We start from the raw sequence: 17,896 nt of genomic DNA on the forward strand, positions 1-17,896 counted from the left end.
CTTCATTTGATTTATAATTTCCCTCAATGTTTAGTAACCACATTTTCATAGCCATGACAAAGGTAAACCCTTCATCTTGTTATATAAGTTTTCTCTAATGAAGAAGTGAGTTACCATTTAGCTGGACAACTAAATAGCTGATTTAGGCAGGTGTTTGTTGATTGCAGAAAGACCTTCTAGTGCCAAAGTAGCAAGCTCACTTGATAACTACAGCACCTGAATATTGTGTCACCCATGCTTCTTTGGGTTTAGCTACACCCATCTCAGGTTGAAAGGCTTGCTATGGGGCAATGTACAGTGGGGTCAAACATGAGAAAATCCTGTTAGCTTCACATATCAGTTGGAAGGACTGCTCAGTCTTACTTATGCAATAATGCATGACTATGACAGTGTTTGCATATAAATATACTAAATAAATATGCCATTAATGGAGGAAGATATAGGACATTACATTGAAAAAGAGTTCAGTCAGCATTCTGTTGCATAACAGTGGAGTAGAAGAAATGAGAAAAGATTTCAGAGAGGAAGGAGAGGAAAGAAGGATAAGATTCTAAAATGTCAAAATGGGGAAATTAAACACATTTGGCGGTGCCTGTTTTTGAAAAGTATGTATATTTTCAACTAAAATGTACAAAAGATGAGAAATAGAGGAGAATTTACACCTTTAAAAATACTTGCTATTACACTATATGATTTGAGAAACGGTAAAAAAATACACCTTAATCTATTATTTTCAGTAAATTGAGAAGAATGTCTCTGACTTGGAATGGATAGGGGTACTATGACATTCTCGGTAATTCATATGATTGCTTAAGGTCTTTTGTGAGGTATGACCTGGATCATATCATGATGGCAAAAGCAATCAAGTTACAAAAAAAAAAAACAATCATTTTCCCTTAAAATAGAAAAATGATAGAAGGAAAAAAAACATTCTTATAAATCAACATTTTTTTAATTGAATTGTTTATGCTGATTGAAAACCTAAATTATTCTGCATATACTTATCAACATATAAATGAATGTAACTATAATAAATATACATATGTGTGTTATATATAATAAATGCTTATTACAGTTTATGAATTTTCTCTAAACAATTGATTAAAATGGCCAGCAATGTAGTGTAGTGAAAAAACACTTGTCTTACCTGTATGAGGCCATGGGTTTGATCCTGAGAAACACAAATAAATAATCTTTACTTTTAAAGATCTTTTCTTAAGCAGAAAAGAACTAGCAGTATTATTCACAGGTAGCACATCTTTGTTAATCTTGCAACTGTGATTCTTTTCTTGCAGTAATCTATGTCAAATACTTGGCTAAAACTTAAATATTTCTAAAGGATTTGGGACACATTAAACATTCTCCCCTCTACAGTCTGAAAACATGTAACTGAGTTTTATCATGTTGCTTTGTTATAGTTTCATGGAACTTATGAACAAATTAGAAAAAGTAGAAATATGTTAATTATTCAATATAGTTTATATTTTATTAGTATCCATTTCTCCTTTATTACATAAAAATGTGACTTTTGTTATACAAGAATCCCTTATTTAAGGGCCAATCACTATATTTTTATTTGTTGATTTATTTTTGTTTTGGAGGGCCATCCATGGCAGTGCTCAGAGTTTACTCCTAGTTCTCTGATCATGAATCACTGCTAATGGTGCTGGGGGGACCATTTTGGAAGCTGGTGATTGAACTTGGTTCAGCTGCCTGTAAAACAAATCCCCTACTTGCTGTACTACTGCTCTGGTCCAATAGATTTGTTTTAAATGTAGATATATGTCAATTCAATTCTTTTCAGATGCCCTATAATATTCCATATCTTGATCTAGATTCTAGCCAATATTCTAGACAGTGGCTGTAATGTTTTTCATGATTTTCAACGTTTCTCACCCAGACCATTGTCTTGTTTTCTGGTGTCATCCCCAGGAAGTAACTGCTGCTCATCCCAGAAAATATTCTTTTGGCTTAGAAATAGTACATAGTTTTAAAAAGTGTACATCTCAGTACTTATATTAAAGTATCTCCATGGAATTCAATCTGCTGTTCAAGTGGATCAGCCTGGTGACAAACACGGGATTGATTACTTTTGCTATAGTTACGGCTAAGGATAAAGAGTATGGGTCATATCATTTGCCATTACCATGCTACCTGACACCGCGCCAGGCTGCTTCTCTTGGGGTGCCCCAGAGGGGTGTGGGTGAGAGTTCTCCCTGCCACAAGTGACCCAGCCCCGGAAGCTGAAAATCTTCAGAACTCAATCGCCCCCTCGCTCAAGTCCATACTCCACACGCTCAGGCTGAGGCACACCCACAAGTGAACCTATTCCTGGACACTTCATAGGACACACCCTACCCATACTCCATGAGTACCGCATCACGTTTTATGCAGTTCAAAGTAGGAGGCAAGAAATCTTAGAGAAAATATTTATATATAAATTTATTTATTATATGTTTATATATGCATATATAAGCATATCATGCACACATACACACACACACATATATATATATATGCATGTATATATATATAAGCACACAACATGTTAGTGATCTCCTATAGAAGGGATTAATGGTCTTTGAGTGATATACAACAAAAATATTCACACTCTTTCCTCTAAGGATGACTTTTTTTGTAGCACTTTCAGCAGTTTTTCATAACAAATAATACAAAACATAATATTTCGGTTCTGCTTTGGGACAGAGATTAGTGTCCGGGATGGAAACATCTGAAATATGGTGGTGGGAATGGAGTTTGAATATTAAATGTAATAAATTATTGTGAACTAATTTATAAAATAAAAAAATTAAATAGGATATTAGTCATCTGCTTGTACATATTATCTTTCTTTAGTTTGTAACAGGTAGTCCATGCTACTATTTAACAACAGCTTTACTTTTCATTTAACTTAATTCTTATTGAGTCTGTCTGATTGAAAATAATCTTAAGGTTTATTCATTTGACTTAGTCCCTGCACCACTACAACCAAAATGGCAAAACCCCTATAACTCCCTACCTACTTTTCTTCTAGTTGGGCCCACCCCTCCACATCCCACCAACACCCCTGTTTGTTCAAAACACTTCTTTGGTCAGAGTTCTTTCCTTCGATTCTACACTGCCATTTCCTGTTTTGTTCCTTTTCATATTATTCCACCTAATTTTTTTATTGAATTGTCATAATTTACAGTGATGTTGGTATGATCAATAAAACTGTAGACTGAATTATGTTAGAGGGGGATGATCTGGGACAAGCATGGAGGAGTATTGGCATTCTTCTGTTGGCAATTGTATAGCAGCACTATAAGTAACAAAAACCTTTAAACTATAACTCTGTGATATGTGTACTTTAAGGTTCCCACAACATCCATTTTGCAACTTCATTTCTCCTCCTCTCAGTGTTACAGATAGACTATCCATTTTAGTTCTATAAATTTCCTGCATCAAAGTATATTTCAGCGTGTTTGCTTGATCCTTGAATAGGGAGGTGTATACTGTGCAGGTCCGCTTAAGTGAGGATTCATCTTGTAAATAGATGATATAAACGTATAGTACCAATAAATATAGTATGGTACTGTGAATGTAGTTTTTTTTTATGAATTTCTTGTTAAAAGCTTCTTTTGCTTAAATTAAATATATGGAATATAATATACATGCCTACCATTCAAAATATATGAACATGGTTCATGTTATCAGTCATTTTCTGATCTATAGCAAGCTATTAGTGATTAAGAGTTTGGAAATCAAGAACATTTCAGGGATGTTTGTGTGGTCGTTAATGCCCACAGTCCTGAGTTTTTCAAATCTCAACTAAAGTTAAAATATTTTCAAATACATCCTGACCTCATTGATATGTGCTAAGCAATGAGTGATTGTCAAAATATGCCCAATCTTCTGTCTTGACCTTGAGGTTGATAGCTATGGCGTTTTCAATTTTTAAAAGGCCAGATACATGCAGGGTTGGCACAGCCTCTGGCTGCCAATTAGAAACACAGTTATGATTGCGATTCAAAAATTGTAATATTTATCACAAAATTATTAACTGCTATGAGTGAAGTGTTAGTTCAATATTCAAATTTGGAAAGAAAAGAACTACATTGGTAACATTGGTAATTCTCAAGTGCTCTGTCTGTTTGTACAACATAAGAACAATACTATTGATGCAATATCAGTAATTATATTGATGCTTAACATTTACCTGGTACTGGTTATGTTATAAATACTCTTCTGATGTGCTGGAACGATAGCACAGCAGCTAGAACATTTGTCTTGCACGTGACCAACCCGGGTCCAATTCCTCCATCCCTCTCGGAGAGCCTGGCAAGCTACCCATGGAGTATTCAATATGCCAAAAACAATAACAACAGGTCTCACAATGGAGACGTTAATGGTGCCCTCTTGAGTAAATCGATGAACAATGGGACAACAGTGATACAGTGCTACTCTTCTGATTATTTTAACTCCTATCTTTATTAATTCCATGGCAATCATTGGAGGTGTGATTTTTTTTGTCCCCATTCCAATGATAAAAAAAATGATTCAATGTATATGAGAGCAAAAGGAAAGTAATTTACGTGAGATCACATGGTCATTCGTTGAAAATTGAATATATAAATCTAAGGAGACTTAAGCCAAATGTTAATAGTATAAATTATCTGCCTCCTCTTTGGAGTGCCTCCTGGTCTATGCTTCGGAGTCCAGGGATCTCTCCTGGTGATACTGTCAATAAGTTGATGCTACTGAAGTTGCACTCCTGTTTAAGCCCTACATTGCTAGGGATATTCTGGAGCTATCCGCACAGCTGTCTAGAATGTTCTGGAGATGAGGATTCTGGGCTATACTACCGGTGTTCTGGGAGTTCTGGGAGCCAGATTGCCTGGGGATCAAACCAGGATCTCACATATGCAATGCTTGATTTCTAAGTCCGTACTATCTTCTGAGCCGCAAGTACAAATTATTTTAACATATTGAGAATAATGTTGATTTTTTTGTACACATTGATAGAAGTAAATCAGACTCAGTTCTGGGACTGAGATGGCAAAACCCTGCTTTTCACAATTTTACTGCACTGCATTATTCACTGTCCCATTAGTAATGATCTATTTATAGTTAAGAGAATATTATTATTACTACGTTTAAGTGGAAGTGATTGATTAATTGGCTACATAGGCTATTTTCTATGGAATCATTTCATTAGTTATTTCAATAGTAAGTTATAGACTCTTAAAGTGCAAATAGAATTCCTTTCTTGGAGAAAAAATACTATTGTCATTAAACAATAAGCCAGACCAAAAATACATTAGTGGAAATAGATACTATTTTCAGAGGTTGTTGGGGACATTTTCTGGAAACATTTCCTTTTCCTTTTTAGCTTTTTCTATACAGAAATGGCTTTTAAGCACACCCAATGTCAGATGCCTTGTATGGAGAATATTCTGATTGTGAGAGTTTTCAATGCATGGGTCCAGGCATAGCAGCATTTAGATGGAGGCGTTACTGTCCACCAGGGGAGGTTAGCATCCTTTTTGTTTGCTTGACATAAATCTTTGTGCAACAACAAATGAGACTCTATTCCTGCTGTTTTTCAAATGCAAGCTTTGTTCCTTTTTTGCTATTTCAAAGGCAGATGTATCACATGAGGGAGTGGAAAGAGAGGGTGACACCTCAAAAAAACATTCTTAAACTGAATATTGCTTATGCTGAGACAGACACCACATCTATATTGAATCAGCAATTTGAATTTCTTTGCTTTTAATAAGATTCACGAGTCAAAAAAAATAGAACACCTCACTAAAAGCTAGTTTGAATCACCACTATAATAGACATTATTTTAGTGCAATTATTTCTACACAAACCCAATAGTGTTTAATACTTTTCTTATAATAGTGAATCATTTGTTAAAAATTATGAAAGTATTCATTATGCATTTGTTTTTATAAGTTGAATCTTTTTTATTATATGACACAATATAACTAATATATACATATGCATGCATACATAAAATGTGCTTATGTATATGATTGTAATTTAATGCTAGATTGAAATTTTTATTTAAACAAGAGAAAGGAAGCAATGTTCTGTAATTTATGCACTGCTGCTTGATTGAATTTAAATTTTTTTATCTAATCACTTTTCTTTGAAATATGTTCTTTCATCTTTCTTCCATTGTTTTTCCAACCATCTTATTTTTTTCTGCTTTTCATTCACTTTGGATTTTTACATAATTATCTTTGTTTGTCTTATGTTTAGGGGCCGCACCTGGTCATGCTCAGAGATTACTTCTGACTGTGTGTTAGAGGACTGCTCCTAGTCTGTTCAAAGAATTTTAAGGACCCTGGATCGGCTGCTTGCAAGACAATTGCCCGACCTGCTGTACAGTCTCTGGCCATGAATTTCACGCAATTTTTCCAAAATTTTATAAATCCTTGTTGACTTTAATATACAATGGAATGGAGTTAAAAATATACTTTGAAACAAGTAACTTTCATTTTATTTATCAAGCTATACTTATCTTAAAATACTACAATAGAATTTCAGTAAAACAGGTTTTGTTGTTTTGTTTTTGGGCCACATCTGAGTGCTTAGGAATTACTCTTGCCTCTGTGTTCAAGAATTACTCCTGCCTGAGTATGGGATACTACCACACATGGGATTGAACCCAAGTCTATGCATAGAAGATAGATGTACTATACTATCACTATATTTTCACTCTTACCCTTAAAAATTACTCTTAATTTAAAAAGTTGAGATAATTATTTGAAACTCATTTTAAATTTAATAATACATTTATAATATACATTTGATGTCTTATTAGATGCCTAGCTGCTTACTTACTCACATATAGATTCATCTGTCAGTCAAAATTGTACTGTGCTATTAAATTCTGTGTCACTGTCCTAATATATCTAGTCAATATTTTTATTCTACAAAGTATTCTATTAAAATTTTATTTAAAACATAAATGAGAATGTTAAAAAGTAATGGATTTTATTTGAAATAAGTAAAATTCTGTGCCAATATGCTACTTATGTTTCTGTACAAATGGTAAAGACCATTGTGTATACTTGAGAAAGAGATTTTATTATTTCATAATAGAAAAAAGCAATAATAAAATATGTTTCTAAGACAGAATAAAATTTTTAAAAAATCATAAACAACAAAATCAGAAACTTCAAGTTCAATAAACAGTATTTCCTAAGTTTCTGTGCATGGAATGTTTTGTAAACTGGTATATTAAAAGTAAGACTCTGACTATAAGATGTAATTAAGGTAGTTGTTAGTCTTTAAAATGAGTGCTGGGGCTGGAGTGATAACACAGTGCGTAGAGAGTTTGCCTTGCAAGTGGCCGACCCGAGTTCAAATCCCAGCATCCCATATGGTCCCCTGAGCACTGCCAAGAGTAATTTTTCAGTGCAGAGCCAGGAGTAATCCCTGTGCATCGCTGGGTGTGACCCAAAAAGCCAAAATAAAATAAAATGAAATGAGTGCTTATGAGAATAGTTGCTGCCAGAGAGAAATTAAGTAAAATTGGCCATCTTATTATTCTTTTAAAAAGAAGCCTTACATTGGTTATGGTTATCAAAGGTATTTTTATAGGATAACTTTAAATGTTTGTAAAATAAGCTATATCTAATTTTGTTTACATTTTGGGAATAAAAATGGGGAGACTCCATACCAACAGTGCTTGGGGCCTATTCCTGGCTCAGTACTGAGGAATAAGGTGTGGTGATACTCAGGAGACTTTATATGGTACCAAGTATTTGTCAAAGTTTGTAGCTGATGCAACCACAAGCCAAGCCAGTGTTTCTATATCCTCTGCTTATCTATCTCTCCAGCCCTTTCTTAAATGTCTTAATTTGTTTTATTTGCCCAGAGTGTTTTCTAGTTTCTTCCATATTTTGTACTTAAAATTAGCAACTACTTAATTTTTTGTTATTGCCTCATTAAACCATGAGTATGAGCAACTGAACTAATTGGTCCAGTGTTACTTTTGGTTATCATCTTGGACACCACAAAATACTACAGAGTATTAACAGAGCGGTAGGGCGTTTGCCTTGCACGCAGCCAACCCGGCCAAGCTGGGTTCAATTCCTCCGCCCCTCTCGGAGAGCCTGGCAAGCTACCGAGAGTATTCAATACGCCAAACACAGTGACAAGAAGTCTCACAATGGAGATGTTACTGGGCCCGCTCGAGCAAATCGATGAACAATGGGAGGACAGTGATTAAGTCTTTAATGTCTTCACTTCCAATTGTGATGGTTGTTGAATATTGAAGCTGTAAGAAAATCAAGACATAATCTTGAACCAGCATACACAAGTTAGAAAATAAATGATTACATGGGGCTGGAGAGATAGCACAGTCGTTAGGGCATTTGCCTTGCATGCAGCCGACCCGGGTTCAATTCTCAGTATCCCTTATGGTCTCCTGAGCACCTCCGGGAGTAACTCCTGAGTGCAGAGCCAGGAGTAACCCCTGTGCATTGCCAGGTGTGACCCAAAAAAAAGCAAAAAAAAAAATGAGTGATTACAGTACTACAAAATGTTTTGAAATACTGGACTTTTTTAAGCGTTTTTATGTCCTTTTGTGATGTTCTTGCAACCAGGAACATGCTTTAAAGGAAATAGCTTCAATATATGCATAGGTGGAATTAGTTTATATGTGCTATCTGTGTATGATTGGGCAATGGATTTCCAAGTAAAATGTTTTCTCATTGCATGCGGAAATGGAAGTTTGGAAATACATTGACTTAGACATGTAATTTTCCATGCCCATAAAAACAACACAGTGGGTATTTTTTTATGCTGGGGAAATATACAAAATCACAATGACACCACAAAGAAGAGTTTAATTAGAAATTTATAAAACATTTAATTTCAGGATCTGGAGAGATAGCTCAATGGGCTAGAACAGATATTTACATGGTGAGACTCACATTGACTCACTGACGCCACATGGCTTCCTCAGCGGTGTGGGAGCTAAGCACTTCCAGCATGCCTCCGCCAATAACCACAAATAAACTAATGCTCTAAGAGTAACACACATACACACACATATATGTATATGTATGTATACATGACCACTCTCCACACGCATGAAGTTACCGGCAGAGGAACAAAGACATGTGGGTCCCGGGGCTGAGATCTCCAAGCCTACTTGGATCGGGGCTGAGCATCCTCCACCCAGATCCTCCAAATTCCAGTAGGCGGGGGTCACACCCACCAACTGGTCCCCTGGTGCCATGTAATCCCATCAATGGCCAAGACTCAGAGACTATAAAACCCAGCTCCCGGAAACCATATCTTATTATCTCATTCCTACTTTAAACAAACTGGCAGTCTACCAAATGTAACCTGCCCACATGGCAGAGTCTGGCAAACTCCCCGTGGTGTACCCAATATGCCAAATACCAGTAACAATGATGGGTCTCATTCTCCTAACCCTGAAAGAGCCTTGAATATGGCACTTTTTAAAAAATGTTAGCTCTAGGGCAAAGGAGACATTACTGGGACCTGCTCAAGGCAATCGATGAACAACAGGATGATTGTGATACATGAATGTGTATATAAAACCTTTTACACACATTAATATCTTTTAAATATATATTTTGATTTTTGTTTGTTTTTGTGCCATAACAGGCTAGCACACTCCTAGCTCTGCACTCAGTGATAATTCCTAGTAATGTTGAGAAGACCTGGTGAAAGAACCCGGGTCCCCTGCACTCAATGCCACCATTGAATTTGCTATACTACCTTTCCAGACCATCTATATCATTTTTATATCTAAAAACTGATTTATTATAAGTAATTAGGTCACACACAACTAAAAACCACATATTCACAATACACACATTATAATAAGCAGAATGTTGCAAAAGTCTGAACCAATATTAAAGAAAGACATGATGTATTTTGCTGTAATAAAATTTATTTTTAACATTAAACTGGTATCATACTTCACTCAAGTAGTTAACAATTGCATTGGTAGAAAAATACATCAAGTTGTTGAAGCTAACAGTCAAATACAAAAAATGGAAAATTGGTAAATTATAAATTTTTGAGAAAAATTATGAAATCAGTCTAATTACCTCAAGAACTCCCTTTGCCTCCCAAATGATCTTTTAAATCAAGGATAATGAAAGTAATGCTTCCTTACAATTGTACAATCATTGCAAAAAGACACATCTGATTAAATTTTCACACTGGCAAATTTTAGGAATGAGAACCAAGCATTGTCATTTCCAATATATAGTGAAAAAGTGAGACGGTAGGCTTCAGAAATTCAAGTGATATCAACAATGTTTACTTAGAATCACAAGTCACATGAAGACACATCACATTTAGTTTTGTATCTACTTCTAATTTTCAAGAAATAATCATCCCAATCATTGTCAGTACAATACCATTTGTCATTCATATCGTATTGTTTTATTTTCAGTAAAAGAGTTCGTTGAATCTGATTCAAAATGTATACATTTAAAAGTATAGTCAATTCAGCAATATCTTACGTTCTCAGACTACCATTAGTGTATTATTTCTGTTTTACATTAAAAACTTCAATCATATGGCCAGAGGGCACAGTAGGTCAAACATTCGTCTTGCACACAACAGACACAAGTTTGATCCCTGGTGCCATATATTGTCTCTCATGCTCCATCAGTAGTGATCCTTGAGGACAAAGACTGGAGTTAGCCCTGAATACTGCAGGGTGTGGCCCCAGAAAAAAAACATTTAGATGAGAAATAGACCAATAAAAAAATCTATGACATTACTTCAGTTTTACATGAATCTTTCTACTATGTATAAATTTCACTGCACTGACATCCCATTGTTCATCGATTTGATAGAGCAGGCCCAATAACGTCTTCATTTTGAGACTTGTTACTGTGTTTTGCATATTGAATACATCATGGATAGCTTGCTAGGCTTTGCGGTGCGGGCAGTAGCTTGCCAGGGTCTCTAGAGGGACGGAGGAATAGAAACCGGCTTGGTCGGGCTGGCTGCGTGCAAGGCAAATGCCCTACCGCTGTGCTATCGCTCCAGCCTATGTATAAATTATAACATAAAAAAATCCATAGATCAAAGTAAAGCCCATTATTCTTTTTTATTATGCAACATAAATTCTTTGTGATTTTATAATGAATTAGTATACCCAGAAAAAAACTTTATGAGATAACAGAACTGTAAGTGTCAATTCTTGAATGCGAGGTTTCTAAGTCTTAATTTAAAATGTAGCAATCATAGCACAGAAATTCTTCACTACATTGACAAAAATAGAAATTTTGTATTGTTTATAGATTTATGATGATCTAAAGCATTGAGAAAACAAGTCACTTTGGACAGCTGGAAACATGCTGTCTTTGAGAGAACTAGGAGTATTATTGTTGGGTAAAATTTTTTGTTTGTTTGTTTGTTTGTTTTGTGCTTTTGGGGTCACACCTGGAAATGCTTAGGGGTTACTCCTGGCTCTGCACTCAGCAATTACTCCTGGCAGTGCTCAGGGGACCATATGGGATGCTGGAATTTGAACCCGGGTCGGCCGCATGCAAGGCAAATGCCATACCTGCTGTGCTATCGCTCTAGCCCCTTTTGGATAAAACTGTTTGGACTTTCTCCTTCAACAGGGAGTTTAGATTCATTGGATTACACCCATCACAGTGACCTGAGGCACTGCTATTCCTCTGTGTTTATCTTTAACTTTTCCTCTGTGCTCTGCTTTCCTTGTATGTTAATCACTTATATCCCCAAATCAGATCTCTCGGATTCTCCTAAGGAATCAGGATTTTATATATGCAAGTGAAATGTTGTTTTCCTCTTTCCTTTGTCCTTTGTGTAGTCTACTTTACAACAGTTTCCTTTTTGTATAGACCTAGGAAGACAGTTAATGCTATGCTTTTGTGACTTGGGAGTTAATTGACTTCAAATATTTACTCCTAGACTTCTGTTGTGTTTACTCAATTTAAGCCTCAGTTACCCTTAGTTCCTAAAACCCCCAAAGGAGGATTGTGACCGGGGACTTGGGTGTACCCACAGCAAGTTCTAAGCTTCCCAAGCATTGGAAAGGTGCAAGCTACAACTACCCTGGAATCGAAAAGGGATAGGCCAAGCACATAACTCTTATTATGTTAAGAGTACAGTCATGGACAAACTCTCTCATAACCCAAAAGGAAATAATTGGATAAGGATCCTGCTAGGATTAGAAAGAAATAACCAGCCTGAGATCTGTAGCCAGGGATTTACAGCAACATGTCTCCAGGAGAACAACCCTTCAAGCTTAATATATCTCTTACTGTGTCAATAAAAAATGACTAGAAATATTAAGAAGTGAATTTAAGATAAGTGTTTAAATAAATTTGAATTAAGGAAAGGAGAAATAAGCCCTTAAGGTGGAGTTACGCCCTTGAGTAGATCTTCTGGCAGGATGAGATTTTGTTCTAGAAGAAGCTTTCCCTGAGGGAAGGGCTAGGCAACTGTTGAGTGTACAACCACACTTACTGTAAACCCCAACAGTTCGTGATTTCTCTATAACTAATGCAGTGCGATTAGCTTTGAAGGCAGCATGAGACTTAAATAGGACAGAGTTTGGAATAAATGGCAACTTATCACCAGTCAGCCTGTCCCCTGTTTCCTTCATTCACCCATCAGTGTCCATCTGTTGTACTGGGGAAGTGGCTCCTGACCACTTGGCTCACCCACACCTTTTGAACTTACATATAATGATTACCAAATCCTAACGAAAGCATGTAGTCACAGAAGCCCATGGTGTGAGATTCAATGCTGTATACTTACAGAAGCAGGCATGTAGGACTAGTGGACAAGTAGAACCAGCCCAGCAAACTGAGCCAGTTGACCATGCTGGGCCAGAAAGCCATCCAGGCCCAAATGTTTTAACTATATCAAAACGTTGCCAGGAGGAAATTCTATATTGCAGGAGCAAAGATAGAATAAAGGAAAATCCAGGTACTTCCATGAGAAAGATCAGGGGGTATTCAGTTGCTGTACTGGACATGAAGATGATACATTGGGTACCAAAACCAATGATATATTTGCCCTTTGGTTTATTTCATCAGTTTCCTGGGACCATTCACTATAGCTCCCTCTCACCCTGAGATTGCCTAGCCAGGGTAACTCATAATATCACCTCTGGATCCTTGCCCAGAGGCTATGGATCAAGGGTGTGGAGGTGTGGGGGGAATGTCAATCTTTAACTTTGTTTTCTCTACTTAGAAACTAATATTACATTCTAAGGACTTTAACAGTATTTAAAATGGGTCACATATAAGGTTAAGTACAGGGATTAAGATAGATGCAAACAGACCTATCTAGATTGATTCCAATCTAGGTAGTTCTTCAAGCATCAAGTATTGTAAGACAAAACCTGGAGGGCTTTACCAGTCCAAGGGGTGCACCAGCACTGCAGGACCCCAACAACACCCTCCTCCATAGATAGCCCCTCTTAAGACACTTACATTGATTCATCACGAGTTATACAAATGGGGGCTGGTCACTGAGTTCTGCTTGCAAGTCTTTCCTCGCCCTACATAAAGTGAACCATATTTAAATAGCAAGGAGATGTTTTAGGTTTTTTGGGTTTTTTTTTGCTTAAAAAAATTAGTAACTTCCAAAGAACTGTAGATAAGATTTTAATTCAAACACCCCAAATAGGAACCTCGTGGGGGCCAATCCACACCGAAGGAAGGCCATTCTGATGAACAATAAGGGGCTGGAGCAATAGCACAGCGGTAGGCCGTTTGCCTTGCATGCAGCCAACATGGCCGACCCGAGTTCGATTCCTCCGCCCCTCTCGGAGAGCCCGGCAAGCTACCGAGAGTATCTCGCCTGCATGGCAGGGCCTGGCAAGCTCCCGTGACGTATTCGATATGCCAGACACAGTAACAACAAAGTCTCCAATGGAGATGTTACTGGGCCCGCTCGAGCAAATTGATGATCAACGGGAGGGCCTTACTTTACTTACCCCAAATAGGATCCAAATGCAAAGGCACTTGTGAAAATTACATCTTCAGCTGGATAATCCAGTCCTACATAGATAAGTAAAGTCATTTTGTTTGCTTGTTTGTTTGGGGGTCACATTCAGCTCAGGACTCCTTCTGGCTCAGTACTCAGGTAACACCCCAGGCAGTGCTGGAGGACTGTATGCAGTGCTGGAATTAAACCACTGTCAGGAGTCTGGAGCAATGGCACAGCGGTTAGGGCATTTGCTTTGTATGCAGCTGACCTGGGTTCGATTCCCAGCATCCCACATTGTGTCCCTGAGCACTGCCAGGAGTAATTCCTGAGTGTATGAACCAGTAGTAACCCCTGTGCATCACTGAGTGTGATCCAAAAAGCAAATTAGATAAATAAATAAATAAATAAAACCACTGTCAGTTGAATGCACTGCAAGAGGTCAATTCACAATACTATCTCCAGGGTTGCATGACAAGAAATGTCTTAAATCAAAACATTAATGAAACAAATTGTTGAAATGATAGCATTTGGGGGCGAAAATCATGTATTTATTCAGAAATAAAGTGTCAGTTTTTAACACATTCATATGCTGTCACTTACCCATATTTCAACAGAAAATGACAAGAATATTTTCTCATCTGTTCAGTTACATTCCAGCTTTAGAAAATGCTTTAGCTAAAATATATTTTAATTTATCCTGTAGTGAAATGAAAAAATATCTATTTTAAATTCAATGATTACTAAATTAAAGATGTAAATCCCGATTTTATAAATTACTAAGGTTTCACAACCTGCAATTAGAGGAAAGCAAAACTTAATTTCACTATTGTTGCATGATTTATTACCAAATATTTAAAAATTATATTTTATTATTAAACAATAATAGTAAAGTTATGCAATATTGCTTGTGTTTTTGTCCTGATATCATAAGAATAATTGTACTCATTGTAAATGAAATCAATTCTAAAGTATATCAAATAATTTCGCATGTAAATGACTATGAACTTTGATACCATCCCTTAGTAAACCACTTTGCCACCTGCATAGAACCACTTAGTAGTTTCTAGTTTTTCTAAAATAAGGAACATATTATCAGTTCTCTCCAGATAACACAAAATTAAATATTGATGTTAGTTTGAAGTATTTTGTTTACTGAATTTTATTAATCAAATAACTATGCTTTAATCAAATTTTATATAATAGCAATATTTTCCAAAGTTAAACAAACATTCTGAAGAATCATAATACCTTTATGCAATAATGCGGTATTCACAATATACAGATCATTTGATTGCAAGTCAAGAATTGTTTTCCCCTGCCTAAAGTCAATATCAATTAAATACTGTGAGATATATATATACATATATATACATATATGATGGGAATAAATTTTTTATTTTACAGATATATGAGTGAAAATGTTCTTTTAACATTTCTTCATCCTAATAATTTAAATAAAATTTTGAGTTTTTATTTTATTTATTGGGAGAAAACTGCTATACTTCCTTAACTTTGTGTGCAATATGTTTTCATGTAAGCTATTATCTTCATCTTCAAATGGTGCAGTAGCTACTATAGTTTTTACAAATATACAAATTATAAAATATCAGATGACTGAAATATACACTGATTTCCTGTACAGAAAATAAAATGGATTTTATAGATTGTAGTAAAGTTATTTGGACAACACATAATTAATCATATGTATTTATTCAGACTACTGAATTAATTGTAATCAATTTCTATTAATACTTAATTGACAGGATGTATTTTCAGAGCAGAAAAAATACTCTTGGAGCCATCTACATTCTTTTTTTTCTAATCTTGCGATGATACTTCTTATAAATCAATACTCTAAGTTTCTTGTTATAGAGCTCCCAAAAGGAAGTTGCTGTTTTAAATGTGCAAGCATGAAGGTACTGTAAACTACCAAATATTATTCCTGGCATTTAGCATCTAAAGGAAGTACGTATCCTGTATCTTCTCTGTCTGTGTTTACTAAAGCTAATGGAGGGTGAAATTTGTTTCTTTAGATAATTTTCAGTGAACTGATTATCATCATCAATTTTATCTCTATGATTCTAACTTTTATTCTTGATCTTCTTCCTTTAAGTCCTTTCATTTATCATTGCAGTACCTCAGCCACATAATACTCCATTTCAAAGGGAATTGGAAAATGGAAGTTAAATTATGAGTACTTAAAAATTATGCAAAACTACTGATTTTATCCACTTCTTAAGTGGTTCAGAGATAAGTAAACTATTTTTCAACTTGAAAGCTGAAATTATTTTGTTTACACTTACATTTAATGTAGAGAAACAAGCTACAGATAACCAAAACAGTAGCAAATCGTATTTATACTTGCTATAGGCAAAAACTCAAAACATGCTTATAATATGCTCCCTGGAGTTATTATTCTTATTGAATATTTTTATCATTCCTAATTTCAGTAGTAGAAGTATCAGTTTTGGACTATTGACTTAAAAATTTATTGAGGAGAGACTGATAGAAACTACTCAAAACCTTATGTCCAGTTAAGTGCTTCTAGTGAAATAATAGATATAAGATATAAAGAAATTAATCATATAGAATAATAGCCTGCATGAGTGCAATTTGAATTTCATACTTCTGCAATGGAAACAACTTAGTTCTTACTGAATTTCACCACATCAATGCAAACTTCTTTATAAGTATCACATGAACTATCACGTATGGTTAATTTTATTAATTTTAGAATATTTCTTACAGAATGAATACATCAGAAATTGATTAAGAAATAAAAAAGAAAATGAGATTAAAAGCTAACATTTGTTCAGTTTATACTTATGTGCTAGTCATTGCTCTAGATATTATACACATAGTTTCTCATTTGTACTTCCTAAAAAATGTTGTAAGAGGTTTGTACTACGATTATTTTCAAGTCATTGTTAAGGAAATGTAGACTGAGGGCTTTGAATAAACTCCCTCGAAATCACAGAAATAGGAAGTGAGAGCCAAGGTTCAGTCTTTTCATTGTTTGGGGGCTTCACCCAGCCATTTTCTGGTGTCACTTGAACTCTGTGCTTGGAAGTTACTCTTTCTGATCCTGTGAATATGATGGAGATCAAAACCAAGCCTCCCGCAAGACATGCTTTGTATCTACTTCTCTCCAGTCCAAACTTCACACCTGTACCCATCATTAAATATTCCATTATTAATAAAAATAATTTTTAATAAAGATTGGAATTGGAAATACCTATAATACCTATAGTTATAGGTATTATAATACCTATAATTTTACATCTCTTTGAGAAATATAACAATTTGTGAAAATTATTCATGAATAATTTATTTATACAATAAAATAAAAACTTTTCTACCTCATATTACATTTGAATTTCATACTTGATGATTTCTCTTAATATCCCCAAAATGGTACTACTAAATTAGTTCCTACAGAATATTTAATTCTTCTAAAAGAAGAGCATTAATTTGCTTTTGACTGTAGTCAACACAACTTAGTGAAGACCCTTTTGAAATGTTTTCCTACTACAGTAGGAATAAAAATATATATTTGTACTTTAATATTTAAAACACTAGAAATGTAGGAGGGAAGATTTGTTTTCACATGAGAAAAAAATCATTTCTATTTTCAAAAACATTATGTGAATAATAAATATTATTCATGAGTTCGACTTTAAAACAAAAACTCATAAAATATAAAAACTTCACTGGGGATGTTTTGTTGTTAACTGAGACTTGCACTTTATGTGAAGTACTTTTCTGGAACTCTAAATGAGTGTTCCACAAACTAGGAAAGTATTTGTAAGCATTGAAAAATCACATTAGTTTTGAAAATACTAAACAATAAGTGGCTTATGTATTTTATTCATTCATGAAGCTTATGGAATGGCTCTTTCGGGGACTGGGTTTTATAGTCCCTGAGTCTTGG

The sequence above is a fragment of the Sorex fumeus genome, unplaced genomic scaffold (genome assembly GCF_029834395.1).
Source record: "Sorex fumeus unplaced genomic scaffold, SorFum_2.1 ptg000240l, whole genome shotgun sequence".
Taxonomy (NCBI): domain Eukaryota; kingdom Metazoa; phylum Chordata; class Mammalia; order Eulipotyphla; family Soricidae; genus Sorex; species Sorex fumeus.